Here is a 16,230-nt window from a genome sequence, read left to right as displayed (position 1 = left end):
GTCAATAGAATGTAGAGATTTCAGAAACTGTTCGTCTCATAACTTTCTATCAAAATTAATTTCAATATCAAACAACTTCATTTAAGGTTAACCTTCAAAGGGAAGAAAAGAAATTCAACCCATCAGGGACCCATTTTATTTTACAAGCAATTAATTCGATTCGCTGTCGGTGTTTGCTCCTGAACTTCTCCGACGGGCAATCATTCACACCGGGAAAAGCCAAATTACCCCCAAATTGATCCGATTAATCCCTTTTACGCCTTTCGGGATCTGGGAAAAGCAAAATGTACTACTACTACACTGTTGGCTATTCGGTTCCCATCAGTTCCTGAATAATTGCTACACCACACGTATGTCAGTATGTATTTAAGTGGAAAAGAAATCCTGGAGTAGGTCCATAAAAAGTTTCTTGGGAGAACATAAATTTGGTCCTCGTACAAACGACTAATAGAACATGACCATTCTTTGTATGGAAATAGGTTGTATAAAACCGCTTAACGGGTTGGCTTTAATTCGCCATAAAATAAGGTGGATCACTTGGTTCGTTCCAAGCGACATAAATCAATTTGAAAAATAGATGAAGTAGACCTACCTGTTTGAAATCAGCTGTCTGCTCCCATTCAAAATCCATCAGCGGCAATTCCGAAGATTAGGTGCGCCATTCAAATCCATTACTTATTTATTCTATTAAACGATTTTCCTGGGCGTTCACTCGACGATATAAACACCTTTGCACCTTTTTTCGCAAATTTTTTTTATGACGTCAACAGTAAACTCATGACAATCACGAAACTGATGATGATGATGCTGCTACTGTTGCTGATGATGATGAAGATTGATGCTTTTGGAATCCGGCAAAATTTTCCTCCCCTTTTGTGACACTAACTTTCCTGTGAGAAGGACGACGAGGACGACACACCATTTCGAGTAAATATCAATCCATTCTCATTCACACGGATGAAGCTTCTTCCGGTTCTGCTTATCTCATCCACTCATTAAACATGATTCATTTTTGTGTATCAACAAACTCCACCGGTTGGATATTTGCCGGGAGATTTTCAACGATTTTCACATTTTCTGTTTAATTCAATTTGCACTGTGGTCATAATTATAATGGCCACCCACTACACTGGAACGGAAGCTCTCCGATACGATGGTTAAAATCCTATAAAACAAAAAGAAGCGAATTCACAGTATAGTTGTGTACCCATATTTGAGATAAATTGAGAAATACACTCCAAGAGATGGGAAGGAGCGAGCAGGAACAGAGACCCGATGAGCACTGGAACACAGACAAAAAAAACACATCATTTCACCATTAAGTTTTAAATCCGCTTAATATGGCTGCTGTCTCTCCTGCTTTTTTTTTTGTTTCAGTTCGTAAGGGTGGAAAATCTCGATGGCTGTAGCCGGGTTCTTTTATATTCACAAAAATATATGATTTTATTTCGCTGGAGCCCCCCAACGGAAACCCTCAAACTGGGCTCGGGAGTCTGAGCTGGATTCTCGTGGAACCATTAGTCGGAGCGCAGTATAAATGAATGGACAGTCAGATGGATGAAAAAAAAAAACAAAAATCGAGGAACATTCCGGATGGCACACGCGCTTTGTCGATCACGATGATACTATCGGTTTGCTCGGAATTCGATGTTAATCCACTTGGAAAATTGATTGCTTTTCATTGCCGGGGGGCCGTTTTGTTTTCGTTTTCTATGAACAACCGGATGATGGCTTTCGGCGGGGCACGCGCCAGGAGAAATTAAATTTCAACCCAAGGGTGGCCACGGCCGCATTTTTTGTAACGAGCAAACGGTACACGGTCAGTAAATTTCAACGGTCCTGTCCTCCCAATGCTTTGGTTGACTGAAAATTTGGGAATCGATTTGCGGAACGACTTTCTTTGTTCCGGAGATCTCATTGAAGTCAGCTTTAAGCAAATTTATTAAGCTTAAATCTTTTGTACGGAGAGGAACAGAAAAAAATCAATTCAATTATCATAAAGCTTCGGGAATTTTTTTAACAAGATCTATGTGAATCACTAAATTTTTACGGATTGTAACTTTGATAGCATCAATTCACTTAGACTAGGTATATAAAAAATCCATCGCAAAAATTGAAAGTTCGATGTTTTCGTTTAATTTGAAAGCGAGAAATCATTTTCAACAAATAACGTCAATCTTAAAGTAATTGTTCAACCAACGACGATTTGGCATCAAATCAATTTGTCTTAGCAATTCACTTGAATTTCTGGTTAATTAAAGCCCCTCGTCTCAGATATGGGTGGTCTCAGTCATAATACAAAGTCTCAGCGTTTTTGCTGCTTTTAAACATTTCTGAGAGATTCTATTGCTTCCAAATTACGTTTTCATAGAATTCATGTTCTGAGAACGAAACCAACTAATAATAAAATAAAAACAAGCTACATTTCAACGGTTGATTAATTTTTGCGTGGAATTAATTGTCTACCTAGAGCAGCGTTCACAAAAAAATCAAGGCGGTACAGAAAATGGCTTAAGCGAGTGAAAAGTACTGTGCTTGTTTTTACTGAACATTTGAACATTCCATGAAAGGTAAAGGGGTGATCTAAATATTTTTAGTAGTATTATAATTTTTTTCCCAATTTTAAAGATGTATCGATTATAATTTTTGGGCGCCACATGCATTATCTTTACTGAATAATCGAATATTTGGCGCCGAATACCACCCAAAAAACGTCAAGCCGAATATTCGGCTCACCGAATAGTTGAGCTAAGTATACTGCCGAATAGGGCGAACATTAATTTTAAAAATTTATAAAAAAAACAGATTTTCCAAATTTTTCAAATGATTTTGGATAGTTTATAAAATATCCAAAAGATATGATGAAAAATCTACACAATCATCAAAAATTTATGGTTTCAGTTAAACAGTTTAAGTGTATCCGAGTACCTTTCACTGTAGATCGTACAGGAGAATGATGACAATTATCGCTTTATACTTTGATTATTGTTTATTCCAGATTTTCGTAAAACATTTAGGTTTGCTCATAGATCCAATAAATAATTCGATATAATTAAAATCTTGAACAGATATTGATTAAAATTTTCCGGATTTTGCCCGGGTTTATTTAGTTTTTTTTTTCTAAATCAAATAAATAACTTAAATTTCTCTCAAAAAAATTTCAGATTTTGTGTTCGAAAACGATTAAAAAAATCAAAATTAACGTAAAGTAAATTTCCTTCCTTATTCTCATGTACGTTCAAGAATAATGCCTAGATTTAGTTTTTAGATATGCCCTTTATTTTTATAAAATTTTCTAAAATCGTCCTGAATTGTCCGACCATGTGAATACGTGTGGTAGAAATTATGGTTTGCTTTAGGTTAAAGTTCATCGTTCTTTTAACAACTATTTTGAAGGTATTTTGCTCAAATTCGACCGTTATCTGATTCGATATCAAATAAGCAATTTCAAATTGCTTGACGTCTGTTTCTACATGTTTTATCCTAAATTTCACAGGAACTATATCTATTTGGTGATAAATGCGCTAGAAGCGACAGTTCGTCTAATGTCTTTCAGTTATTGGTGGCATTTTGAAAATCAGAGAGAAAGATCCCCTACTTGAAAAAGATCTTGTAAACATCATCTGGTTGAAAATAATCTACACAAAAACATGAGGGGTATTAACATGGAAAAAAGCAGGAAAATAAAAAAAAATCGTCTTTAGTTTTTTTCATTCAAAACTGGATAGAATGACCGACCGAATATTCGACTGAATAGTCGAAAGTAACTGCTGTTCGAATACCACTATTTGATACATCTCTACATATAATGTAACACTTTTTTCCAAATAGGATTTTTTTGGGATTTTTAATCGATTGGTTTATTCATCCCCAATGTTTTTTTTATATGAAAAACTAATAATATTTCAGGGTTCCGTGAAAAAATTTATTCTTGATTATTTTCAATATAATCTTTGTGATAACTTGTTGAAAAATATGTTTAATGAGTGGCTGAATGTGCATAAAATCACTGATCGCCAGTGGTTTTTGAAATCGACTTTTGGACAGGCTTAAAGATGTATTTCAAACTGGCTTATTGGTGTGCAAAAATTTACTGTGAGTAGGAGGTTTCAATCTGCGCAATTGGAATGAAGATCGTGGCATCCGGGAGTGAGATTATTTTGCTTAAAAAACTGAAGATACTTTTCAGAAATAGTTGTAACCAAAAATCGTTAAAATCCAGCCGTTGGCGGATCTGCCGGGAAAACAATACCTTCGCTCTAGTCATTTGGAGTTGTTGGTTCAGAAAAATTTGCTGTGGTTGGAGTCGTTTTTTCATATCTAGTGATATGAATATGTTTATTGAATTACAAATTTCGAATAGGAGAATGAAGAACACAAATAAATTTTAAGATAAAACATTCAAATTACTGTTTATTCGGTCCCTGTTTAGAGACAACGTTGGAATTTCGATTGAAGTGTACGCTGGTTGGCGTTTGATTTGAGTGTTTTCAGGTAAAACAAGCAGTCACTTGAAGTTTGAAAAGAAGGAAGTGCACGATTTCAAATGAAGATTAAAATAAATAAATTCGAGTTCTATGAAATAAGTGATCAATGGTGGCATAAGAAAGTGTAATTTTTCCTCGTTCTTGTTACATGTTGTGTGATTTTCCCACGCATGTTTTTCGATTGTAAACTATGCTTTGGCTTACTATAGATGACTTGTGTTTTGATCATTGCTTAATTTGGTTCCAAAATTGATAAATATTGGCTATGAAATTGGTGACGAGTTTGGGTCAGGATTTTACGCGTGCCAGAATGAGATGCAGACCAACTTTCACAAAACTGTTCACACGCTAGAGATTTTCTTTGAAGGTGTGGAAGAAAAGCTTTTCGCTTTAACATTCCATACGCTTAATGGAGACAAGCTGCGCACAGATAAGTATCTTTCAAAAAGTTTTACTCGAGCAACGAGGTGTTTTTAAATAGAAGCATCTTTTTCAAATTCAGTTAAACTTAGATTTTTGATAAATATATTCTTGGAAATTTAAATAGGACAACAAAAAATTTGACAGCTTCATTAGCTCCCAGCGATTATTATTTTTTTTCCTTTATTTCTCGACAACCAAATATCCTTCAGTTATCTTTATACCATCAAAATGCAAATCTCCGAAAAGACCACTGCAATCAGCTGATAACTACATTTGTTTACATTTAACGCATTCACATTTTTCGATATTCATTACCGAATTTCTCTTCAAATGGATTCAAAAATCTCAAAATCAAACTTTTAATCTATGCCATGGATAACAATGATCTTGTGTTGAAAAAAAAATAATTAAAAGCAATTTATTTTTTGGGAAAAACCTTTCGAGCTCAAATCAAACCTCCAAAGGTTTTATGTTCTATATTACTATACGTTTCTCTTCTTTTATTTTCCAGAGCTAGTAAAGGCGCTTTAAGCTTGACCAGAATGACCAGATGACCAGAAATGATTGTAAACTGAAATTCAAAGCAGTTTAAAATAAAGTTGAAATTTTTAATATTTCTTATTATCAATTTCTTAGAAAAGAATCTATTTCTGAGTACAAAATGAATCATTTCCAGCCGCTGGTGCATTCTTCTCAGCATGCCTTCAACGATATTGCCCAGTAAAAACGTAAGGCACTGGTGTTCCACTAAAACTTCATATGTTTATTTTATTAAATATCTTCGATACCAACAAAATCGTTTACAAGTGGATTGACATTTTTTTTTGAATTGGAATGCAATATTCAGAATAAGATTCTAATCAGATCAAACATTTAAAAGAAAATTTGACTTGATAAGTTGAACTGTCTCAGCTGGTTGATAGAAAATTGAAAACATTAATTCAAAATGAATATAAAGCCTCTATTAATTCGTTGAGAAAAACAAAGCGAAAATTGGATCTTAATTGCAAAATTTAGAACTACATCGCTGACCTTTTTTTACTCCTTCACAGTTTTCGGATGATTGCATAGTTTAAAAACCAAGCAAAATAAGTCACCAATTTTGTGGGACCTACAAAAGTGCTAAGGAAGGAAAGCGGTTGAATTTGAAGGCAGCCTTTTTTAAATATTTTGCCAATAATTGTGTCAAGAATTATTTAACACAGATTGATTTGCAACTCCTACCGTTCGTCGACCACCTGAAGGACTAGACCTCAATTTTTTTTCTTGTTTATCTCCGGAACATTCAAGCTAGACTTTTCATCGAAAAATTTCTGGCAGATACCCGCTAAAAAGTGCGTTTTGTAGTCCCTTTCGAATTTTTCGAAAATATCACCCAGCCAGCGTTCCATATATATTTTGCGCACGATTTGACCACCGTATTGTATTTTATTTTATCTGAGGGAAGGTTTTTATCTTGTAAACATGACGTCAGGTCACATCGTCCAATCAAAAATTTTGGATTGTTTGTTTGTTTGTTTGTTTGTTTGTTTATTGATCCAGTAGAGTAAGAATACAATATTCTTTTTAATTACTACTTCCGACATACACATTTGTCACGTTCACTTATTTTAATCCTATTCTATTTTATTTTCCTATAACTAATAATTTTCAAAGTATGAATCCAACGCGGCTAATTCTGGTGCTGCTTCCAATAGTTCAGGCATTCTCTTTTAAAAATGGCTTCTGATTGTATACGCTTAACATTTGGGGGTAATGAGTTGTAGTTGACAACACCTCTCACAAAAAGAGAATTTGCATACAAAGTGGTCCTATTAGTAGGCACAACATAATTGCGCAAACGGCTTCCTTGAGCGCATATGAGCTTATCAAATAGTGCGGGGGGATAACGAGTCGAACCAAGCTTACGCATAAACATGCAGGATCTGAATGCATAGAAATTTTTCAAAGAACATCCAATGAGATTGCTTTGTAGATAACTTACTCGATCGTATCGGTTTAGGCCATAGACATATCGCACGCAACAATTTAATGCAACATTCAGTCTATTCAGTGCACCAGAACTAGGGCAAACATGGAGTACATCACCAAACAGAAAATGTGGGAGGATCAAGGCTTTAAACAAACAGATTTTTGTATTGGTTGGTGCGGAGTATGTACTTCTGTAAAGATTGCGCAAACAGCCGTAAACTTTTCCACATTGTTGCATGATCGGATCGTCCCACAATAAATTTTCGTTAAAAATATATCCAAGATTGTTCGCAGATTTGCTCCAGTGGATTTGCTCATCGTTGATGAAGACATTGGGGAGAGAACCATGGACAGCTTGCCTTCTAGATTTGGTTATATACAGTGCATTGCTTTTGGTATGGTTCACTATTAGTCCATTTCTCAAACACCACGCAGCAACTCTTGCTAGATCTTCGTTGACCATTGTGCTCAATAAAACCTTTCAAATACCTTGCCTTTGTATAAACAATCATCTTTTATTATAATTTCAGCTCATTGTTAGACCCCTGAGGGTTTCTTTTACGATTTATCATACGAAAATCGAACTTTGTTCGGATAGTTGATTCCCAGCTGTTTTGGGGTCTCCCACTGGATTTTTTCTAACCTTTCTGCCCAAAAACTTTTGTCAATAATTTTTGGGCAAGATCGTTGAAAAATCTTTAGTTCCAATATAAGATGCTATCTCAAAAGCGGCTTCTCACACGAGCTTGACACCGCTATCAGGCAGAATCGAATCAACCCCAATTTGAAAAAAAAACTCGTCGATTCAAGTCAAGAAATCTAGTCATTTGGAAGCAGCTTGCCTACACCACGTTGAACCGACGTCAACTGGTGACATTTTCGGATGACTCGGTTAAAAGTTTTAAATTGTCTCCTACTGAGAATGCCTCAAGCGCTGTCATGCTGAGCTGATTAAGCTTTTCTCGACTTCATTAAATCTGAAACCGATACATATAAAAGAAGATTTGCTCAGAAAGGGGTCCAAATTATTCAGTCTTGTAAGTTTCCATATGTTTTTTTTTAACATTTAACAGTTATAAGACATTTTTTGAGAATTAAATAATTTCTTTTAAGATATAGAGGAATCGACGAAAGCAAAAAAACATAAAATTAGTTCCCTCGTGATCTCATGTTTCAATTTGAGAGACGGTGTCTTATTCTAAAGAACTTTTCAAACATAAAACTCTTAAAAAACATAATTTAATTACAACTTTCATAATGAGGATAACAAAAGCTGAACGTTATATTCTCCGAACCCGGCCATTGCCATCATTAAAAAAAAGCACTGAAAACAAACCTTCTTCGCATAAACTCGGCTAATCGGGTATTAAAATCATGGTTGGAACCTAGCAATTGTTCCTGGTTTTGTGATTATTTTGTTCGCAGAATACGCGATGGACGATGGATGGGTTGATGAGCTCCGGGAAAAATAAAAAGGATTTCATTCTCGGTATAGGACAAAAGACTGTTAGTTTCTATTATTTGCATTCTGGTACGAAATGGGATGAAAATATGAGTGAATTTTAAAACTCGTTGCGGCTAGTTCAAGTAACCCAATTTCAGTTAACTGAAATCGTTTTAAAACTTAAGCATTGAAACACAGAGCAAAAATTCAATATTCAAAAACAAATCAGGAGATCAAGATCAGAAAGTTAAATTAAATGAACTTTGTATTGCAATTTGAAACTCTAGTTCAGCTCAATGTTTATAGGGATTAGGGCCCTCGAAAAAAACCAAAATTTTAATGATGTTATCATGAATCATTATGTTTTGGAAGGTGTAGCAAAACACATCGGGTCAGCTAGGTTTTTATATTTATCAAATTGAAAAATGATAAATCTGTGGTTTACCGTAGGCAACTCCAAAATTTCCTTAAGCACAGAATTGGATCTTTTGTAATTTTCAATTACATTGCTAGAGCTAGATCGAAAACAATTCTCTGTTTGAAAATTTGAATTTATTCATCACGATACAGATTTTTTGTAGCGAGTGTTGTCAAAATAAACCAGTCGGTATTCAGGTCTGCTGGTGACGTTTAGAAATTTGAGGCTAACATTTTTTCCACATTTTTTGTATAAAAAACGTGTGTGAAACTTGCCTTTGTTTTTTCATAATTTCAGGTTCAGTTTAGGCAAATAATTTGTTTTACATTGTGATGCATGTCGTTTATGGGTGAATACATTGGAAATGTCTTAATTTTTTCGATGATTTATTTAGCTATATTAGAAAGATCGATAGAAGAAATTGAGTCTCGTTTCGCTCTTTGAATACAATTGTCAATTCATCAGAGTAGCTAGACATCACAAAAAAAATCAATCAAAACATTTTCTTTAGATTATACTGGTTTTTTTAACGAAAAAAATTATCTAAGCGGATTTATTTTAAAAGATTTTTTTCAAAACGACTTTCTCAAAATAAGATGTTAGACTTAGGTTGCCAGAATTTGTTCAGTCCGTATCCAGGCCGGACAAATCCGGGCTATTTTATCTAACAATCTGGCAAAATTCGGGGCGTAGATTTCAAAATTGTTGAATTAAACCCGGGCAATATCTAGGCAAATTTGGTCATAACCTTGGAATTACTCATTAAAAATCAATAAAAAAAAAAGTTTAATCAAAATTCATCAGCAGATCGCATTTCAGGCATTCAAAAAATCCTTTCATGATTATTTCTATGAATCTTTCTCAAACAAATTGGTTTTGGACGCATAAATATAAAGTTTTAAGCACACAATTTGTTTTTTTAGTTTGATTTTAGAATGAGAATTAACCTGGAAAAAATCCGGACATTCCCAATGAAATCCGGGAAACCGAGCTGGACCGGACTTTTCCCAAATCTTATCGATATTAAATATCCGAGCAATCCCGGAAAAAAACCGAGCAATCTGACAACCTTAAGTTAGACATGTTAGGAACATGTTCTCTAAATTCCCACTTTTTCCACAACGCTCTTGGAAGGTCAATTAGGTAAAAGTAACTTCTCAACGGAATTTTGGAACGTAATGGTCGCTGAAACTACGCAAAATCGATGATTAATGTGCAAAGCACTAATCGCTATCTGGCTAAAATGTAATCAAAACAAACAGGTTCTTTTTATTGTTTTCGTTAAGTTCCTGTTCAATTAATTCAGTAAATCCTTGATTGGTTTGATTTTATTTATTTTTGGGAAAAACTGAAGGATATCCACATTTATTCAATTTTCAAACATAATAAAGCACTTAAATAATAATTTCATTTGAACTTTTTGCATTTCTATTGTTAACTACTGTGCGGTTCATTGACCCTTAGCAAATAAATTTTAAAAATTCGAAAAATAAGTCATTAATCTTGGATTGAAAAAAAACTGGTATTTATAATCTTTTTTTTTGAAACCCACATCCTTAAGTAAAATTATACAAAAAAGATCATTTCTGGCACTGAATATACTTAGCTATTGCAATCTTTATTATTGGGGAATACAAATGGAAGAGAGATGTGGATTTTGAAGCAAAACAGAATTTGTTGACTTGTGTATTGAATAAAAAAATCCAGAACTCGAAAATAAAATGTTGTTTTAAAAAGCAGCAAAAAAGAAACTTTTTAATTTTACGAAAGAGCTTTGACATTTTCCGACAATAAAGGCTTCTTTGAAAATAATGAGACGATTTTAAAACGCTAAGTTTTATAGAAATCGTTTAGAATCCAGCTGAGTTACAACAGCGCGAATGAATGTGATTTTTTGTAAAATTTAATAAGGTAAATATGCTCTAAAAGCTGTCATAACCTTCAAGAAGGCCGGATTTTGACAAATCGAACATAACTAGTCGATTTTTCAATAATTTCTTTATTTTCAAATTAAAAATATTGAAATTAAAATTTAAGATTTTTTTTTTTTGATAAATCTTCAAATGAGGACTGTAAGAAACAGTAGTAATTTCACTGAATGATTCCTCAATATGTTGATTTTCTAGTGCCAGTCAAAATAAAGAAACAGTAAGGAAAAGATGCTGAAAATTTCGATTGCACAAGTCGGAATATCAAAATATCACTTTGAAAGTGTACATAAAATATGAAGGCTCAAAGAAATGGTTCAAAATAACTTAAAATTTCGTGATGTGAATTATTCTGATTAAACTGAGTAAATTCCCGTCACAACTTTAAAGAGGCATAATTTTGTTCGTTGTAGTTCAATCGAGAAGCTAGTCACATCAAGTTGTGGGAATTTGTTTCTTCTACAACTTATTTGAAAACGCCGATATCCTTTTTCCACAGAGAGCACAGGAAATCAAAGTGATATGTACTGAAGTCAAAAATGCTCAATCCTAGCGTGAATTTACGTCACAAAAGTAATCTACCACCACACAAACAACTCAATTTTTTTATTATCAAATTATATTCAGTTTGAGGGAAGTTTAATTTGCGACCGTTTGCTACCACATATTTATTTCATTTTCAAATAAATTTGTTGACTTCTAGAATGATAACAGCTCAGAAAAGTCCGGAAAAGCTATTTCACGTCACGATGGAATGTGTTTTTTTTGTATTTGGAAAACAAAAAAACATTTTTTTTCTACCATAAACATTTCGAGAACGGCTCACGTCAACATGTTTCGCTTTTTATAAAGAATGCTGCTTCGAGTTTCTCTTTATTATGAAAAATTTGTTTTTAAAAAACGACAGTTTTTTCTAACAGATGTGCATAAACTAAATTTATTTTATGTGTGTTCGAGAACAAAATATCGATGAATATCGTTATCCTACCGATGAGTTTAAATACAAAATTAAATTATTTATTAAACTTATTCAAATGCTAAATTTTGTTCAAAGATCTATTGAATCGCTTTACATCAACAAACCTGAATCAATGTGGTAACCTTTCTAAGAAATCCATTCGGCGGATGACGGAAGCCCGTAAACAACTGCCTGACTTTAATGTCGCTTCAAAACAAACAAACATCGTTTCCGCATATCAGCCCAAAATTCACCAAAATAAAAAAAAAGCCTTGCTTTGCGGCACAGACTCGCGTCGTCCCGGCATCTTCGTGTATTCCACCGGGTCCCCGGAAAACAAAAAATCATTAAAAGTATTTCACGCAACGTTGCTTGCAGTGATGACGAACGCAAACTTTTCCGAGGACAACATGTCAGACGACAAGAACGTCTAAGACGAAAGACGATGTCACAAGGGAAAAACAGAGGATGTTTTTCATCTCCGAACATTTTCCAGCGAATTGATAATACATCCACATGGTGCTTGCTGGCCGGGCTTATTTTTTTCGGGGCAAAAACGTTTTTCTTTGAAGCACTCGCGCGATATGGTGAACGTCCCACAGCGGGTGACGCTTTTTGCCATATTTTACGACACCGGTGGAGCTCTGCAAGCTCTTCGAATACACATTTTCTCACTCGGGAAGGCGTGCTGTTTTTCAGTGCAGTTGTTTGTTGATGTTGTTGTTGTTATTATCGGTGGTGATGATGATGGTCATAAAAGAAACCTCCCACTTTAGGACGTCGTCGCGTGTACGGAATTGGAAATCGTCAAAATCCGGCAGCTCTCTTTGATTCGTTTTTATTCGAGCAGTTTTGCAGTGGCTTGCGGAAAGTCGTCACATCAAACATTCACAGAAAGCACGCCCAGATATATGAACTAAAACTTATACATTGCGGTAAAAATTCTGACTTCCGGTAGAGCCATTACATGGACGGAAATCCGATTAACTTTATACATAACACTGAACAAACACACTGAAAGCTCGTGACCTTTCGACTCATTTTCCGCAGCATCCCGGTACTTGACAATTCTCTCCAATTACACTCCACATCTAATTGAGAGCTTCATAAAAACGTTCCCAGCGATCCAATGTCACACTCTTCATCAAAATGCAATTCTTGTCGTGTTTCTGTCAAAATCATTCCCCCTTTCCGGAACTCGTTCACAGGCAGGAGAAAATAAAATCGGATGTCTCACCCCGTAGCGCTATGGCCATTTAATCCTTCGCATCAGTGCCGCCGTCATCGTTCCACCAACACCAACCTGTTACGAGATTCAGGGAGAAATCCTTCAATTTCCGCACCCCTTTGGCTACAGCGCTGCTTTCACATTCACACATAATCCTCTGTCTCTCTGAAGCGGTCGAATCGAACCGGAACAACCGGAAGCGTAAAATCCAATTTGAATCCGCAAAAAATCCTCTAGATGTTACCACCAGGCCTCAGAATTCACTGCTCTCCTTCAACCCCACCCCATCAGCCACATAAAGTGAAAGGAACAACCGGAAACAAGTATCACATAAAATTCCCTCACATCCTCCTTGGGAAGATAACAAAAAAAGAACACACTCTCATAATGCGAGAAGAAAAATCACTCACTCATTCAGAGTTTCCAGGCTCAGCAGCATCCCGTTGGATCAAGCAAAAAGCCAAAAAACGGGGAAAACCCGGAACAATCCAGCCGTGTGGCAGGAGGCTTCACACTTCGCCCCTCGGCGGAATTCAAAATCCACTGTGTCCACTCGCGCGATTCTCGGCTCCCGGACGAAGCACACAGACGAACGACACAGCACGATACGTCCACGACAAGCCCCGAACAGTGACTGACTGAGGCTGCCCCGCGTCGAAGGCGAAGGCCCCGGGATTAAACTCGGGCTCGTGTATGCTGAGGGCCGGTCGTCGTCGGGTCCGCACTCCGTCCGGCTGGCTGGAGCGAGCTCAACATTTTCCACGTTTCCCTGTCCTTCCTGCTAGCTGGCTTGGCTAGCTAGCAGAACAGGCACATTGCAATGCATCGTTGGGCACGCACCGCGAAACCCGAACACCGAACCTATTTTTCATCCGCTTTTGCCGTTGTCTTCCGTCATTTTCCCACCCGAAAACTGAGAGCGAGAAAGATTTCTCGAGTAAGTTGAGAGCAAAACACGAAGCCCGAAGCTTGCGAACGTGCTCCGGCTGCTTCGATTTCGAGCAGTTTTCCTTGCCGGGCAACTCCTGCCTAAGAAAGAAAAAGGCGCCTCTCGTGGCCAGTTTCAGTACTATCCGGTACGGCTGCGCAGCAGGCCGACAAGAGAGATTCGAGCGGTTTGGGTGAAATTTTTCAAGAGAAAAACCACGAGTGGCACGTGTTTTTGTTTACAATCGGAAAAGCGACCGTCGCGAGTTCTGCTGATGCTGTTTTTCATCTCGTTGAGCTAGGAGGATTGAAAGCAAAAAATGTTTCACCGCGCCCGGTCGAAAAAGAGAGTAGAACACAATGTGGAACAAAGTAAAAACCGAAGCAACGAAAGCAGAAAAAACCATCGCAGACAAAAGTGAGGTAAGACACGGAAAAAGAGCTTCCACTAGAGGAAAACACTTGTATAAAAGAAAAATCAAATGAGACTAACTAATTTAAGTTTTATTTGGGTAGAGACACACACTTGGTCTCATGCTAACTGTGGTGAGAGCCCTGTGGAGACATAAACCAAGAAATTTTAGCGCTGCTGCAGCTCGCGAGGTGATTAATTGCAGTAATTAGTGGCTGACTAGGAGCCTTCCATTTGAATTGGGTATCTTTCAGGATATCTAGCGAGCGGCCACCGTTATTTTGTTGCTAAATGAAAAGTTAAGCGCCTATTTGAACTATCGCTCTGACTAAACGCTTCCATTGGCATTTGATCTATGATACTTGCCAAAGGGAAATCATTTTTGTTGATTCCTTGTCGACTAGGGGTATAGGGTATTGGCATCATTATTTCGGAAAAAGTTGCAAACTTTTTTTTTCCTTCAACTTTTGAGTGTATTGACAAATTTTAGTGCAACTTCCAACATCTGCTACTTAACAAATAACAATCAAGTCATTTCACTGGAAGAACTTAATATTCCATATAAGAGAGAGAATACAAAAAACTACATAGAGGAACGGAGGGAGCAGGAAAAGGATGCTGAAATCACAGTAAAATGTATAATATTAAAGAATTTTTTGGCAAAATTTCGTTACAGATCACAATTTTTTTTGTAATTTCTTAGAATGTAGATACAGATGTTCTGAATTTTGTACATTTTATACAAAATTATAAATGATTATTTCATAATTAACTTTGGATTTCTAACTTTAATTTTTTTTTATTCTAGACGTTTTAATATCATAATGTCATTCGCGACTCATATCAACGATGCAGTTGGCGGACAGTCATTAAAAAAGATATCCGATACAACCCTATAAATGGAAATATAAGATACATTGGTTATTTAAATAAGTTTTTTCTAATAAAAATGTTAAAATTGGTTGATGTTTCCAATGAACTTCATATAGAAAGCATCACATAAAACCATCACAGAAAGGAATTCGAGTATTTTTTTTTTTTTTCAAAACACGGAATTATTTTCAGCAATCTCAGGGGAGGGGCAAGGCGTTTAAGCTTACGTGTTGGCACCGCTGGCACCCTTGGACCGAGCAGCGACGCCGCCGAACCAGTGAGCGCGGCGAAGTTTTGCCGCATCTGTCAAAGTGACAGAATCGACGGTTGATAGGTGACAACGTTTTTTCACTAGTCGAAGAAATCCAACAGAAAATTGTTGCTCCGAAGCGCTAATATAAAATTAGTAAATTTGAATTTCACTACTGTATCGTAAGTACTACGAAATATTGTTATTGAGCCATTTTTTTATATTCTAAATTGTATTTAGGCGAGCCTAGCAGAAGGCTAACTGTGCCTCACTTTTCGGGCAAAAGGCAGGGGAAGAAACCCTTTAATACTCGATCGTGGTTTTATAGATCCGGAAGTCGATCTAAACCGTAAGTCAAGATAATTTCTTGTTTGCTCAACTGTTATTTATAATGAATTTTGTACCTTTAGGCGAGCCTAGTAGAAGGCCCATTGAGCCAAGATTGTTCGGCCAAAATCCGAGGAAGAAAACCATTTATTGTAAGTGGTAATATTTATGTAAACTTTCATCAAACTAATAAATTTGATCTTTTTAGTTTGAGCTACTTCTAATGCTCTGCTACAACTGCTACAATCAAAGTTGCTTCAAAAGCGGTTTTTTAATTCCTCGTCCGAACAAAACTCAAAAATAAATGAGTTCGGCTAGAAGCCTGGAGCAGATTGAGGTTATGGATCAAAACCTCCAGCAGCAGTCTAACGCCGAGAACACCGCATATGATTGTGCTCTGTGTGAGGAGCCGAATCATGCTGACCACCATATGGTCCAATGTGACACCTGTCCGCGCTGGTTTCATTACTCCTGCGCCGGTGTTACGGATGAAATTGTCGACGAACCATGGAGCTGCCCCACTTGTTCAACCGAAACAGTTGTCGAAAATGCGTGTGGCGGTTCTCAGGAGGACATTTCCGCCC

The 16,230-nt window shown here is 36.3% G+C and overlaps 1 protein-coding gene across 1 annotated transcript in view; it reads right to left on the bottom strand.

The window, feature by feature from the left end:
• LOC129738361 (hemicentin-1-like) overlaps window positions 1-13,500 on the bottom strand; it is a 310,036-nt gene extending 296,536 nt beyond the window's left edge. Inside the window, exons 1-2 of the mRNA XM_055729545.1 lie at window positions 13,268-13,500; window positions 593-1,165 (exon numbers count right to left, since the gene is read on the bottom strand). The gene's annotated coding sequence lies outside the window, so the exon portion shown is untranslated. The remainder of the gene's footprint in view (window positions 1-592; window positions 1,166-13,267) is intronic.
• Window positions 13,501-16,230: the final 2,730 nt, after the last annotated feature.

The sequence above is a fragment of the Uranotaenia lowii genome, chromosome 1 (assembly GCF_029784155.1).
Source record: "Uranotaenia lowii strain MFRU-FL chromosome 1, ASM2978415v1, whole genome shotgun sequence".
NCBI classification, from domain to species: domain Eukaryota; kingdom Metazoa; phylum Arthropoda; class Insecta; order Diptera; family Culicidae; genus Uranotaenia; species Uranotaenia lowii.
The sequence above is the reverse complement of the archived record's forward strand: the minus strand, read 5'-3'. Positions and strand labels throughout refer to the sequence as shown.